This window comes from Jaculus jaculus, chromosome 11, assembly GCF_020740685.1.
Source record: "Jaculus jaculus isolate mJacJac1 chromosome 11, mJacJac1.mat.Y.cur, whole genome shotgun sequence".
Taxonomy (NCBI): domain Eukaryota; kingdom Metazoa; phylum Chordata; class Mammalia; order Rodentia; family Dipodidae; genus Jaculus; species Jaculus jaculus.
In genome coordinates this window covers 20,703,117-20,718,085 of record NC_059112.1, presented here as the reverse complement: position 1 = coordinate 20,718,085, position 14,969 = coordinate 20,703,117, and positions in this window count along the sequence as shown.

Below are 14,969 nucleotides of genomic sequence, written 5' to 3'. Positions count from 1 at the left end.
TGCAGTATCTTATAACACTTTTTTATGGTTTACAAACACAGTGAACAAAACCCAGACATAAATTGAAATGTGTGGCAAAATAAATTCAGTTTTCATGTGTGTGTCCACTAAACTTTGGGATAAAATTATTCCTTTGAAACAAGCAATGTAAATTAACAGTCTCATTGGTCCTTATACCACTTCAGTTTTTAACCCAGTATAAAGATTTCCTAATAATTTTCAGTAAAAAAAGGCATATATGGTGTATGATCTTGACATGCACTAAATGCACTAAACACTAAAATTAAAAAAAAAAATGGGTGGCTACAATTTTTAATCCAAATCTTAAAAATTCAGTTACATAAACAACATTGAAGAAAACTACTTAGAGTTTGACTCCGATTTTTAACCAGCTTTTAACTTCTCCAGCAGGAGTTAAGATATACTAATATGGTCTGCTGTTTTCACATGAAGAGTATCTTCTGCACCATTTTCAAGCTAGTACTAACCACTTCCACCTGGCTAGATCACTTAGTCTCTACTGTAAGTCAGCTCTTTGGCTCTGACCTAGTAACCTAGCTAGTAATCTCAGTTCTAGCTGCACCTGGTGAGGTGGTAACTTGTGTCAACCTCACAGGCAGACTCCACATTCTCTTATGGTTTGCTTTTCTTTTATATAATATTTTTATTTATTTATTTATATTTATTTATTTGACAGAGAAAGAGAGAGAGAGAGAGAGAGAGAGAGAGAGAGAGAGAGAGAGGGAGAATGGGCATGCCAGGGCCTCCAGCCACTGCAAGCAGACTCCAGACACGTGCATCCCCTTGTGCATCTGGCTAACGTGGGTCCTGGGGAGTTGAACTGGGATCCTTTGGCTTTTCAGGCAAATGCCTTAACCACAAAGTGATCCCTCCAGCCATTATGGTTTGCTTTCTGTTGATTCTCCTTTCTACAGCTTGAGACTTTCTGTGGGTATGAAGTGCAGTAACTGAACATTTTGTTCAATGACAGACAGACATTGAAGAATTAACAACAGAAGCCGAAGGCATAATGTAGGTATAATTTCTATATACTATTTTTTAATTTCTTTAATAATTTCTCTATGTAGGTCACTTATCAAGTAATAGTCCAGTAACCCAAATCTTTTCTTACTGTGGTTTCAAAAGTAGTCATATAGGCTGCAATTAAGACACATATTTTAAAAGTGATTATGCCACGTCTCAAGCTAGTAACAAGGCAAGGCCAGACATCATTCCACAAAGTTTAGGTTCAAGTCATTTAACCTTTGTTGCAACCATATGAGTTATTAGTTTCCCATCTTACAAAAGAGAAAATAGAGAAGAGACAACTAGCCCCAGGGAATCAGCAAGTAGAAGCTAGTGGGTTGAAGAATCTTGAAGTCTAGCAGACCAAATCCAAGGCTTTCTCATCATATAAGATGATCTTATGAATTATTCATGTAGAATCCATATTAAGATGGACAGTGGGAAAGAAACAACAAAGACATGATTAAAGGATCACTTACATAGAGAATTGACTTATTTTATTTTTCTTATTTATTACAGAAAGAGAAGAGAAAGAAAAGAGAGAGTATATATGCACACTAGGGCCTCTAGCCATTGCAAACAAACTCAAGATGCATGTGCCACTATGTGCATCTGGCTTACATGGGTACTGGGGAATTGAACCTGGGTCCTCAGGCTTTGCAAGCAAGTGCTTTAATGGCTAAGCCATCTCTTTAGCCTAAGAACTGAATTTTGAGAAACACTGGGTGAAGAACTTTTATAAGAAAACATGCATTTTATGGCAAGAAACTATGAATTTTGTGGAAACAGTTACCCAAGTGGGGTAGTAATTTCAAACTAAGAAAAAGTTGAAAGAGAGTCAGAGGTACAGACAGAGGCTAGATCATAAAGGGGTTATGGGCCAAGGAAATGGGCCACTGTGTCATTATAATTGTAATGAGATACCACAGCAGGATTCCAAACAATGGGGAAACATTACAGTACTATGTGAAAATGGAAAGGTTAGGTGGAGACTACTGTAATAATATAGATATGAGATGCAGGTAGCTATACCAATTGCTACAAAATCATGATAGCTGAAAGGTGAACTGAAAGGGGTCAATATCGAAGCACAGTGTGTTTTTGTTACAAATGAAGGCTATGGAAGTGGACTTTTAAAGGGTGATTTCTACAGTTCTGGAAATTTTCTGTCCTGATTTGAAAAGGCCAAATTGTTGCATAGTAGTTATATTGAGATTAGCATTTCCCTTCCTTTTTTCTTTCAATATACTTTTATTTATGTTATTTAATTAACATGTTTCACATTTGTACATATTAATTTGATTAGTGTGTTATTTAAATCATGCATATAGCATTCACAAGTATGCAATGTTCAAATAGGGTAACTAGCATCAAAGCTTTTTATGTAGGAACATAAGATGTTTCCTGTATAACAGGGATTCAGGGTGTATTATTTTTATGGTATATAAATTCATTGAAAAGATGGTAAAAATAATATCTTCAATCTTATTCCATTTGGATAAATTTTAAACTTTCTTGACTTCATACTTTCAAACTCTTTCCTTCATGAAAATCTGGCCTGATTAAATGACTTGCAGAAAATACATAAACTGAAAATGGCATATAAAAATGAAATTAATCTAAGCCTCAAGTGAACCATAAGCCATGAAACATTGAAGACCAAATGACTTCAATTTCCTGAGAAGTGCATTAACGGATCATTAATACAGATGCCAAGATACTTTAGAGCAACTCCCATAAATGTAACGCTGTATTTGTATAAAAATGCATTTAAATGTTTTTCTCCATTAACAAATCCTCTGATTGCTAAAGTGGATCTTGAAGGACAGAGTTTAAATCAATCTCACATAAAAGTCCCAATGTCATCATCAACTGATTATTCTAGTTTATCTATTTAAATAATCATTTCTGGGTCTTAAATGACCAAAAAGATTGAATATGAATATAAATGTAATTCTCATCTGATATAAAGAGAATCATGGTCTTCTCTCAAACCCTTTCTTTTCATTTTTGACACACTTCTTTCCTCCTCTCTCCCTCCCTCCATCCTTCCTTCTGTTCAAAGTGATCTAGCCCACTCTATAGGCTTGGTACACCATGAATATATGAGTAATTTCCAGAGTTACATAAGATGCCTGGACCTTTATTTTCAGTTTCAGACTGAATGCCTGATAGACCATCCAAACTCCACATAATCTGAACTAATTTTTTTAGGGTTCTCTTATCATTCTCTTTTCCATTTCAAGAAGTGTTGTCAAGGCTGGGGTGATAGTTCAACAGCTAAAGATGCTTTGCTTCAATTCCCCAGTACCCATGTAAAGTCAGTTGCACAAAGTTGCACATGCATCTGAAGTTAATCTGTACTGGCTAGAGGTCCTGGCATGTTCTCTCTTTCTCTCTCTCTCTCTCTCTCTCTCTTCTATCTCTCTCTGCTTACAAGTAAATAAATAAAAATATATTTTTTTTTAAAAAAAGTAACCATTCAACTAAATGAGACATTATCTGATCTCTAGTTCTAAAGTATACCTCTCACAAGCCAGTTCCCTTCATTTCTACTGCTATCATTATTATTAAAAACATCTCTTTCTCTTTGAATTTTATTTGTAGTTACCCAACAAACTAAAATACAAATTGTATGGTTTTAGACTGGTAAGAGGCAATAAATTTCATAACAGCAAAGTAAAACATATCATTAATGGCAAAACAATTGGCTCAAATTAGGAATGACTCCACAGTGGTTGTTACCTGCAGTGGAAGCAAAGAATATGAATTACAATCTGAGGACAATAAGGAGAGGTAAGGTTAGCCAAAACCAAAGATGTTATGAAAAAATTTTATGGAAACCTGCTTATTTGTTAGCTAACTAAAAATATAATTAAGCTGAGGATGGTAGCACATGCCTTTACTCCAAGTGGTTGGGAGTTTGAGGTAGGAGAATCATCATGAGTTCAAACCAGCCTGAGCTATAGAGTGAGTCTGGGCTGCAGTTAGACCCTACCTCAAAAATGTTACCTATGTCTATATCTATATCTATCTACTCTTTATCTATCTATATCATCCATATCTATATCTATATCTATATCTATGTCTATGTCTATATCTATATCTATGTCTATGTCTATGTCTATGTCTATGTCTATGTCTATGTCTACTCTATGTCTATATCTATATCTATCTATCTATATATGTCTATATCATCTATCTATGTATCTATATCTATCAATATCTATATCTACATCTACATCTATATCTATACCGTCTATCTATCTTGCTGGTCTATCACAAACAAATGGTAAGACCAAATGATGAGAGTTTGAATGATACTGAAAAAAAATGTTTTGGAGAATGGAAAAAGTTAGATCTCATTTTGTGTATTTACATCTGTTACTTACTTAATATTAAAAAAATAATCAAACTGGGCATGGTGGTGCATGCCTTTAATCCCAGCACTAGGGAGGCAGAGGTAAGAGGACTGCTGTGGGTTCGAGGCCACCCTGAGAATTCAGAGTGAATTCCAGGTCAGCCTGGGCTAGAGTGACACCCTACCTCAAAAAAACAAAAACAAAAAAATATCAAGTGGGAACATATCAGACAGAACACAGAAAATGCTAATCAATTTTTTTACAGCAATCGATGTGATAAGAAAAACAGGGACAAAGAAGAACTTAGAGAGAAGAGCTTACATAGGAAAGGGGAAGACATTGAATAGAATTTAAAGAACATTTTGAAATGCCAAGAGTTCCTCAGTTTGAAAATTAAACTCTTTGCCAATGCTAGCCTCTCTCAGTTTGCTAAAGTGAGAAATGCCTAGTGAGAGTGATAATATTCGGGATGCCACTGCCAAAGTGTGCACCTAGTGTATCGTAGTAGATACTTGCATGTTGCTAGGATGAACGGCAGATCAAACAGTGTGTATGGGAGGAAGGGATTTATTTCAAGCTTACAGATCTAGTGGCATCTATGATGGAAGGAGCTGGCTCCTATTCATTAACTCAAAGAGGCGGGGGAATGACCAGTCTACAAATACCAAAAAAGCAGCCAGTACAAAGCCAGCAGGAAGCAGGACCCCAGAGATCAGACCTCTTTACATAACTTTGGGCTGGAATTCAGATCTACCCCCAAGTACACTTTTGGGCTGGATCTCAGGATCTGTTCCTCCCGCTCCCCCTCCACCATGATACCTCCTTCAGGAAAGCAGCTGAAGACCCAAGTTTCAAGCATTAATAAAACACCTGAGTCTACTGGGGACATACGTTCAACCTACCATAGGGATAAACCCCAGGATGAGACCTCAAAGTCACTGGTTATGAGAGAGGGGTGGGGGTGCAGAGAGTTGTTCATGGGCATGCCAGAACTCTTGGCACTTCAGACGCACTCCAGACACATGAGCCACTTTGTTCATCTAGCTTTATGTGGACACTGGGGAATTGAATTCAGAGCAACAGGCTTTTCAAGCAAGTGTCCTACACCTCAGACTCATTTCCCCCGTCCAAGTTTTAGGTGTTCTTGACCTCATTGCTTGCAGATAGGATTTTAGGCTTCAAGAGATCAATTATTCTTTTTTCACATTTCTAAAGCTCAGGATTGTGCTTAATAAAAAGCACTCTAGCTTGTGACCATCAAATTGAGTGCCCTTTCACTTGCCAGACAAGAGAAAATACCTCAGTGAAATAACACAGACAGTAGTTTTCTGAGAGAAAAAAAATCTATGGCCCAGAGAAGCTATGTGAACTCATGGAGGCGATACTGATCAACCATCCATGCTGATTCCTGGATAGCCCACAGGGACCCAAGAGTCTCCACGAGGGTAATTACAAACATGCCTCACTTACGGCTGACCAGGGAAGGAGTTTTCACCTACATCCAGTCATGGGCATATGTGGGTCCCTGGTTATTCTGGGGGCCCTTGCACACTGGCTCCCCAGAGGTGTTCAGGCAACTGGGGAGCAGGGTCTTGAACAGGTGTGAATGCAACGGGAAGAAAGAATCCAGGGACAGCTTCAGAGAACAGCTCGTTTATTTGTCAGGGGGCTGAGTTTTTATAAGCAGTTGAGAGAGAGAGCGAGAGCGAGAGAGAGAGATAGAGAGAGAGAGAGTGGGAAGAGGGTCCTAAGGGGATTTCTGGGTTCAAGGTTGCTTGCTGATGCCTAGTTGGCATATAGGGACATTTATTCTAGCATACAGAGAGAGTCAAGAAATCTAGGTAGTGGTGGGAAGAGGTATAGGGTACCCGTCATAGAGAGAGGGGCTGTGTGAAGGCTGCTGGCTGACACCATATAAGGAATTTCCTAGGCAACTGGCCAAAGGTCACAGGGCTATGAGTGAAGCCTAAGTCTTATTAGGACACCCAGGCGCCCTGGGCTGAGGGGAGGGAGTGGCCCTTTACCTGCCAGTCTCAGGCTGAGATTCCTGACCCCCCATCCAGGCTCACTGCCACCCCTGAGAATGTGGGAGGAGCCTTTCTTCTTCAGGTCCTGATTTGCTTGGGGTTCAGGCTGCTTAGACTTCCTGTAGCCTGAGGCCTTAGTTGCATCTGATAGCTTAGGCCTGCCTTAACCTCGGGGCCCTGTATATATGTCTGACAGACATACATCCTGGGGTTACACGCATCCTCCTTCAGTTATCAGCTCACTCTTATGAAGGCTGAAGAATGTTCAATGTTCTCAATGGTTTAACAGCCTCCGGTTGTGGGTTGTCAAGACATTTTAGACTTTCGCTATCAAATAATAACTCTCACGGGTTAATAATTACACTGACAGGACATATTGGATAAGTTACTATGTAATTATGATAGACAGCATTTGACAGAGTTCCCCATAATTCACAATAATTCCAGAATTGTGGCACTCATGCCTTTGTATAACCCCTTATGCTTATCTGGACATATAACTTGGCTCTAACCAGAAACAAATTGTAAAGATAATAGTATGTTGTATCTGTAGCGATGTTATAATAGATTATGAGCTTCATCTTGCTAAAAAAAAAAGAAAAGAAAAAAAACTATCTCTTACCTGTTTGGCTGATATACTTTGAGAAAGTAAGCTGCAATGCTGTAAAGGCTCCTGTAGCACAGAGCTGATGAAGACATCCAGCAAATGGACAAATAGACTGTGATGTTTACTGCCCAAAGGACCACAGGAAGGATCTGAATGTTTCAGTGGTCCCTGAGTGAGCTCAAAAAGGGATCTTCCCATGGATGTGCTTTCAGATGACTGTCAATCCTATGATGGTAGCCTCGTAACAGCGTGTGGACTGCAGGACTTGGTTCATGCCTTTTCCTGACACACTAAAGAAATGGCTGTGTGTGCACCTAAAACAATAGGTAACTAATGAAATCATCAAGTCGGGAGAACTGACACATTTAAATGTTTTCACAAGGATTTACTAAATTGATATACTTTGACTATTCAGGTGCACAAGAACTCATCCTCACATATTCCATGTTGAAATTATACAACTCCAGCTTCTAAGAAAGGGTTCTCTCTAAATCATTGATTCTGACAAAGAGGGGGAAAATGGGAGAGATTAGAGTCATTCAGTGAAATGACCTCAGAGAGGTTCTTCTGCTCCTCTTTCCAGAGTGGAGGACAGAGCCACACTTTTCTACTATGACAACCACAGTTCAGTCTCCCAGATTTCCCTAATCATTGCTTTTTACAAACCTCTAAGTTGACATGATATGTTTACAATATTTGTGAGCCATCAGCCTCTGACTGAAAATGATGCAAGCTGCTTGTTGACTACCTGATATGACAAAAAGTTGCTAACAATCTTTATTACAATCATAAGGCTGCAATCTTCAGGTTTTTGTTTTTTTTTTTTTCCAACAAAGCCTCAGGCTTTTTGGACAGCTATGTTTATTATGTTCCAGAGAAATTTTAAAATTAAGTTTTTATGTTTTCATGGTCTTCACTCAAGATGTGACAATTACCTTTCTTGGGAGAAAATAAATAAATAGAAGTTTTACAACTGTCACAGAGAAGTAAGCAAGACAGTATGCGATGATCCCTAAGGTAACTTGCTCTCAAAGGAATACTCATCTGAGGTGTAAACCTAATAAGAAAAACAAAGGAATTAAAAGAGAAAAATAAGCAGTAAATAATCATTTACATAACATAATAATAAATAATAATAATTATTAATAATGTTATTAATAATGTTTTCAAAAATATGTATGAAAAATATGTAGATATTAGAGCTATTTTGCCTTCCTTTCCTTTTTCCCTTTTCTTTCCCTTCCTTCCTTCCTTTCCTTCTTCTCTTCTTCCTCCCTCCCTCCCTTCCTTCCTTCCTTTCTCCTTCATTACCTCCTCCTCTTCCTCCTTCATCCTCTTCCTTCTCTCTCACCCCCTTTCCCTTCCTCCCTTTTTCTTTGGTTCTTAAGGATCAAATCCAGGCCTTATGACTGTTAGGCAAGTGCCCTACGACTGACCTATGCCTCTAGCATTTAAAGTAATTTTTAATAAAAGATAATTGAAATTTCAAGAAAAGCACTTCCCTTAAGAAACAAGGATCTGTTTTTCCCTGGCATTTGTGCACTTAAAAGTGCATTATCCTAGATAATCTGCATCCTATAATTCTTGTAATGGATCTTGTTGGTACTAATGTCTACCTCCCCCCATTTCCTGGCAGTATCCAGTTTTTCTTTGGGAGAACACCCTGTTGACACTGTCAAAAATCCTGTGACTGTCACAATGACTAGCAGGAGATGCATTAGTCGGACATACAAAACGCTTTTTGCTCATTGACTGAAAACTGATGTTTTTTCCAGAATAATCGAGCCCGACATTTGTAAGGAGATCAACACAAGATTAAATTAAAATATGGAGGAAGCCATGTCTCCTCTTATTTTTCTCTCTCCTTACCAAGACATGCCATGCTTGAATGCCTCTTTGGCACAGCCAGCTGTCTGCTTTCCCTTCAGGCTTGTACCCAAGTATTGAACGTTCCCATTGAACTGATTTGTTTCCAAAAACACTCACAGAATCTGACTCCAAACTTATGCCAGAATCCTTAAAGCCCCTCATGTACACTCAAAACCCTAAATTGCTCTTTGGAGCACATTTAGGTGGAGCCACATTCTTGCTACTTGTTAAAAGACGCCTACACTGCAGCACTTTGCAACGGAAGCTCCTGTGCTAACTGCCTTGGACTCATCACACTGACTCAGGGGGGTTCTTTCTCTCCAAACCCAGCTGTTCCCTATAGTATGACTAAAACATACCATCAAGAAGCCTAATTCTTGGGCTGGAGAGATGGCTTAGCGGTTAAGTGCTTGCCTGTGAAGCCTAAGGACCCTAGTTCAAGGCTTGATTCCCCAGGACCCACGTTAGCCAGATGCACAAGGGGGCGCACGCGTCTGGAGTTCGTTTGCAGAGGCTGGAAGCCCTGGCGCGCCCATTCTCTCTCTCTCCCTCTATCTGTCTTTCTCTCTGTGTCTGTCACTCTCAAATAAATAAATAAATATTTTTTTTAAAAAAAGAAGCCTGATTCTTTAAATGGCTCATAAGGTTTTAGTACAAACTAGTATCTTATAAAGTTATAAGTTAGCCTTCATCTGATTGCTTCAAGAGTCTCAAAAGTATAAAACACAACCATAGAGTGCCTTCTCTTGTAGTGCTGCTACTCAACATGTGAGCCAGTAGCTGGTGGCCAGAATGAGTGGGAACCAGAGGCCACTTGTTCCAATGAAAATGTGAAGTAGGAAAGTCTAATTTCTCGTTGCTGTTCTGCGTTTGTTCTTTGGGTCACCTGCCTCTTTGACTTTTCATATCCCTATTAAGGCAATGTAATATTATTTCTAGTCATATTCATTTATCCTCCAGTCACATTAGCAGGGACCACATGTAGCCTGTCACTTATCTCTTGAAACTAATTCATTCTCTGCCACTAAGTATCTTTCAGAAAGAGGGGCAGGCTACGTGCAACACCAATGTAGCATGCTGCTTCCCTGCTTATAGCCTGTGTCAACTTACAGTGGTCACAGTTACTAGCAACATGATATCAAACTCTTCCTTCCCTGGGCCCGGTTTCATCTGTGCGAAATTCTAAATTCCTGCAAGCGTGGAGTCCCTGCCATTTCCAGCACATGTCATGTATTTGGTCACATAAGATCACCCATGTGGCATGCCATCCCCTGCTTGTAATCTTAGTTGGTTACCTGACTCATTCTTTGTCATCCAAGTTAAGGGCCTAATGTAGTGACTACAGTATTTTCTAAGATTCTCTTATCAGAGTAGTGCCTAAATGTCCCTTTTCTGAATGCTTTTTTAAAACTTGGGCAAGCTATTTAACCCGAGGCTCAGTTTGTCCCATCTACTCTACATGGTCAAATTGTATTTATTTATAAGATTGTTTCGCAAATTGAAGTAAAACTCATAAACTACTTAGGCACCTGGCATAACAGCACATATAAACCTTGTTATCACCTACCATGAGAAAAGTGTCCTAACCCCATCACCCTCTCACTGTAGAAGATACTTCCGCCTGCCCTTAAATGACTTCATTCGTATGTTATCCTGGCGATTGTAACATGATTGCTTTTAAGTGATGTCATTTCATGTCTTGACTGTGAAAGTTTTCTGTAACACAACCACATCTAGTTCAGCTTTGCAGCTTCTTGGCTTAATGCTGTGTCTGCCAAATAGGGAGCATCCAGCAAATATTTGCTAAATGATTAATAATGAGTGAGTGGAGAGTTATCAGACCAGAATAAATATATGTACTAGAGCATTCCAAACATCCACTGCTTTGTTGCCAAGTACCTCAAAAACTACTGAATTTATACATGGAGATTTTTTTCTTCTGTTTCTCAAAAATCTACAGTTTGAGTCATGTGCATAGGGAGAGGTCTTTACATACAAGAGAAATCTACTGTGCTATGGTTGCTTGAAGATGAATGGTTATGGATAAGCATATTTGCCAATGAATATAAATTGCCTCCAAAGGATATCACTGCTCTTGCTTGACAGGCAGCAAGGGGAGTGGGAGAATAGAATTTTGTTAAGTGTTTCAATAAGGTTTTAATAGTTACAAGAAAATTTACATGCATCACACTTTATTAAGAAAGGGCATTTATTTAGTTTACTGCATTGGAAGTTCAAGTGCATTGTACTTGCATTGGCTCAGTTCTAATGAGCGCTACATCACATCATAGCAGGTAACAATGGTGGGAGTATGTGCCGAGCAAGTAAGTCATTATATCTCCAGCATTAAAAAAATTAAACAGACAGAGGAGGGATAGTGAGAGAAAGAGGAGAATGAGACACACACACCCTCCCACCCCTCCCCTCCCACACAGAGCACAGAGAGAGAGAGAGAGAGGGAGAGAGAGAGGAAAACTGACAATTTAGAGACTCCTCCAAGGGCACACTCCCAATGGACTAAGCCCTTCTCATAAGGTTCTGCCTGCCAATAGTGTTAAAATAGTGACTAAGGCTTTAATGGTAGTGGATATTTGGGAATGCAGACAAGATTCAAGCTGCAGCAGCATCAATCTGAATGGACCAGGAAGTAGTTATTTCTCAATGTATCAGTTACTCCCTTGTTGCTGGGACAGAACACCTGACCAGAAGCCGCTTAGAGGAGGAGAGAGTTTAGATCGTTCTAGAATACATGGCAAGAGCAGGAAAACTGTCGCATTGTCCCATCAGCAGGGAAGAAAGTAAAGAGAGAGTCCAAACAGTAAGCAGGGTTAGACTGTAATAGCTCAAGGTCCACTCCCAGTGACAAGGCTCCATCTCCTAGATTCCAAAACCTTCCAGAACAGGGTCACTAGACTGGGCATTAAATATTCAAAAAAGCCTGTGGGGCTAATTTTAATACTTGATATTAGCCAAAAAGGCCAAAAAGCAATTAGGGGGTCATTTTATATTCAAAATCACCAATCTTAGGTAAGAATGGAAAAAAAAAAGAAATCATTTTTAAAGCTCATTCTTATGTAATAGTAAGCAGAAAATTCAATGGAATCAAGCTGGACTTTTGTTTTACATAACTGTAAACTAATGAAATTTTATTGTGGCAGGTACTACATTTGTGGAAATAGTTACATAGCAACAGAAACTAATAAAATGAGGTTAATGTCCAGGCTATAGAGAGCTGAGCATGTTGGGTACAAAATACTGTTGTGGTTATTTTTGAAAATACAATCTGCCTCATAAATAATTTTTCAAATTATTCAGGCTTGCAGTGATTCAGTATGAGTGTAAACACATTAAAAGTGGGGGCTGGAGAGATGGTTCAGCAATGAAAAGCAGTAACTTACCCAGCCTGGCAGTCTGGCTTCACTGCTCCAGTACTCATGTAGAGCCAGATGCACAACATCGTACAGGCATTTGGGGTTCATTTGTGGTGGCTGACAAGAGGCCCTGACCTGTACTGCTCCCTTCCCTCTCGTGTGTGTGTGTGTGTGTGTGTGTGCAAATAAATAAGCAATTAAAAAAATAAATAAACTAGTTTCTATTAAAACTTTCATTGAATCTAAGGTTAATTTAAGATGATTTCTAAAATCACATGAATTATGATGTAGATTATTAGTTCAGTTCACTAGTCAATGTTGGGAAAAGAAGTCCGTCTAGATTCTAGACTACGATCAAGATTTAGAGAGTTATTGGCAGTGAACATTGCTGTAGGCTAGCACCTGATAGCTTTATTAATTGAACGGTCTCCCCAAAGTGACACATTTCAGAATGTGCCATTCAGAATTTCAAAATGGGACTTGGATGGAGTCTGCATCTTTGCAGAAGTCACTGAGTCAAAATGAAGCCATTTGGGGCTGAAGAGATGGATTAGTGGTTAAGTGCTTGCCTGTGAAGCCTAAGAACCCTGGATCGAGGCTCGATTCCCCAGGACCCATGTAAGCCAGATGCACAAGAGGGCACATGCATCTGGAGTTTGTTTGCAGTGGCTGGAGGCCCTGGTGCACCCATTCTCTCTATCTCTCTCTTTCTTCCTCTTTCTCTCTCTGTCTTTTGCTCTCAAATAAATAAAAATAAACAAAAAAATTAAAATGAGGCCATTTGATGGGCCCTAATCCAGTATTTGAACCCAACATGCATATGGGCATGTATATACACTATACAAGCAAAAAAAAAAAAAGTATGCAGAATAGCTAAAACTGGGGGCAGACCAAATATGAACATGCTGTTGATTTAGCCTTGCTTTATTAGGCTCATTATTTCCTTGGAGGAGGAAATAAAAACAAACAAACCAATCCTCCCAACCAAAACAAAAAGAAAAAAAGAAAGAAAAACTATCATTCAAAGAATGATAGAAATTTTAAATTCTTTTTTATTTTTTTTCGAGGTAGTATCTCACTTTAGCTCAGGCTGACCTAGAATTCACTCTGGAGTCTCAGGGTGACCTTGAACTCTTAGTGATCCTCCTCCCTCTGCCTCCTAAGTGCTGGGATTGAAGGCATGTGCTACCATGTCCAGCAGAAACTTTACATTCTTTTTGATGCTTTTTAGTAACTCCATTTCCCCTTCCTTCCTAGGATGAATAATAACCTTGTGTTGTTAATGATATTGTAGAGAGATAATTGGAAGACCAATCTGGATTCAAATGTAGAATGTCTTCCAATTACCTTTTGTCTTCATCCATTTTGTGTTGCTACAGTAAAATATCTGAGGTGGGTCCTTTGTCGATGAGGAGTCTACTTAGCTCAGGTTTAAGGTCTTAAAAGGCATGCTGCTGATGTCAATGTCTAGTGAGGATCTCATAGTGTATATCCTCATAGTGGATAGCATCTCAGAGTGGATGTCCTCATAGTGGATAGCATCTCATAGTGGACATCCTTATAGCAGATATCCTGATAGTGGACAGCATTTCATGGCAACAAAACATGTGAGAGGATTATGTGAGAATGAGGAAGCCAAAGAACTCACTGTGTTCCATTATAATGGATTCTCTTAACACAAGTGACAGTAGAATCACTGAATCAAGGACAGCTCTGAGTCATAAGAATTTTGAAAAGAACTGAGTCTATAACAGAATTTTTGATTCTAAGAAATTTCCACCAATGAAGAACCCTGCAAATGTTTTGGACATAAAATTGAATAGTTCAATCGCAGTGGTGACCTGAACACAACTATCATTAGCTTCCCTTGCACAAATTCTGCATATCCCAGTAAAACCCAAGGGAAACATGCAATCAGATACTGCCTGACTCATCAATAGTTCTTTATCCTTCAGAGTCTGTGCTGTGTATGGTAAACATGCTGTGAAGGGACAACTTGAAGATGACAGAAGCATCCAGAATTCAGTGTGGGGATGTTAACACCTCACCTCTGGCCAGTACTTTTCTAGATTCATGATTACAAGCAGGGGTAGAGCTTGCTCAGTATTTGCACACACATGACAATATGGGGTATGTACTGATGAGCGAATTTTGGGGTGTCTTTAACAGAATCAATGCACCTCTTGGCTCTGGGGTGGGTGGGCCTTAACTCAAGAGCTGGGGTGTTGGATGTCAAGGTCCATAGAGCTTACACTGAGTCAGTATCTTTGTCCAGTGCATATGAGTTTCAACAATGAATTCCACAGACCCAGGGATAAGGTTTAGAACATTTTATTACGGGGAAAATAGGGCATAAAGCACTTAGAAGGACAGAGGAAAAAACATACAGAGTTCCTACCCGAGAGCAAGTAGGAGCGGTGTTCCTGCAAGTGGTTAAGCGTACCCAGAGACCCGGAGTGGGGTCTTTTACGTGAGACTCCCTGCAATGGAGGCTGGACAAGTCAGTTCACTCCCAAAGCCACATGTCAGGGTGGCATCAGGCTCTAGGGAAGGGGCTAATCTCTTTATATTCCTTTCTGTCCCAGGAAAGGAAGAGATAAGAAAGGATATATTCATCACCTCTGGTGAGGTTTTCATAGATAAGAAAAAAGCCAGATTATCTCTCTTAAAAAAAGTAGTAATTTGTTTATTTAAGAGGAGAGAGAGA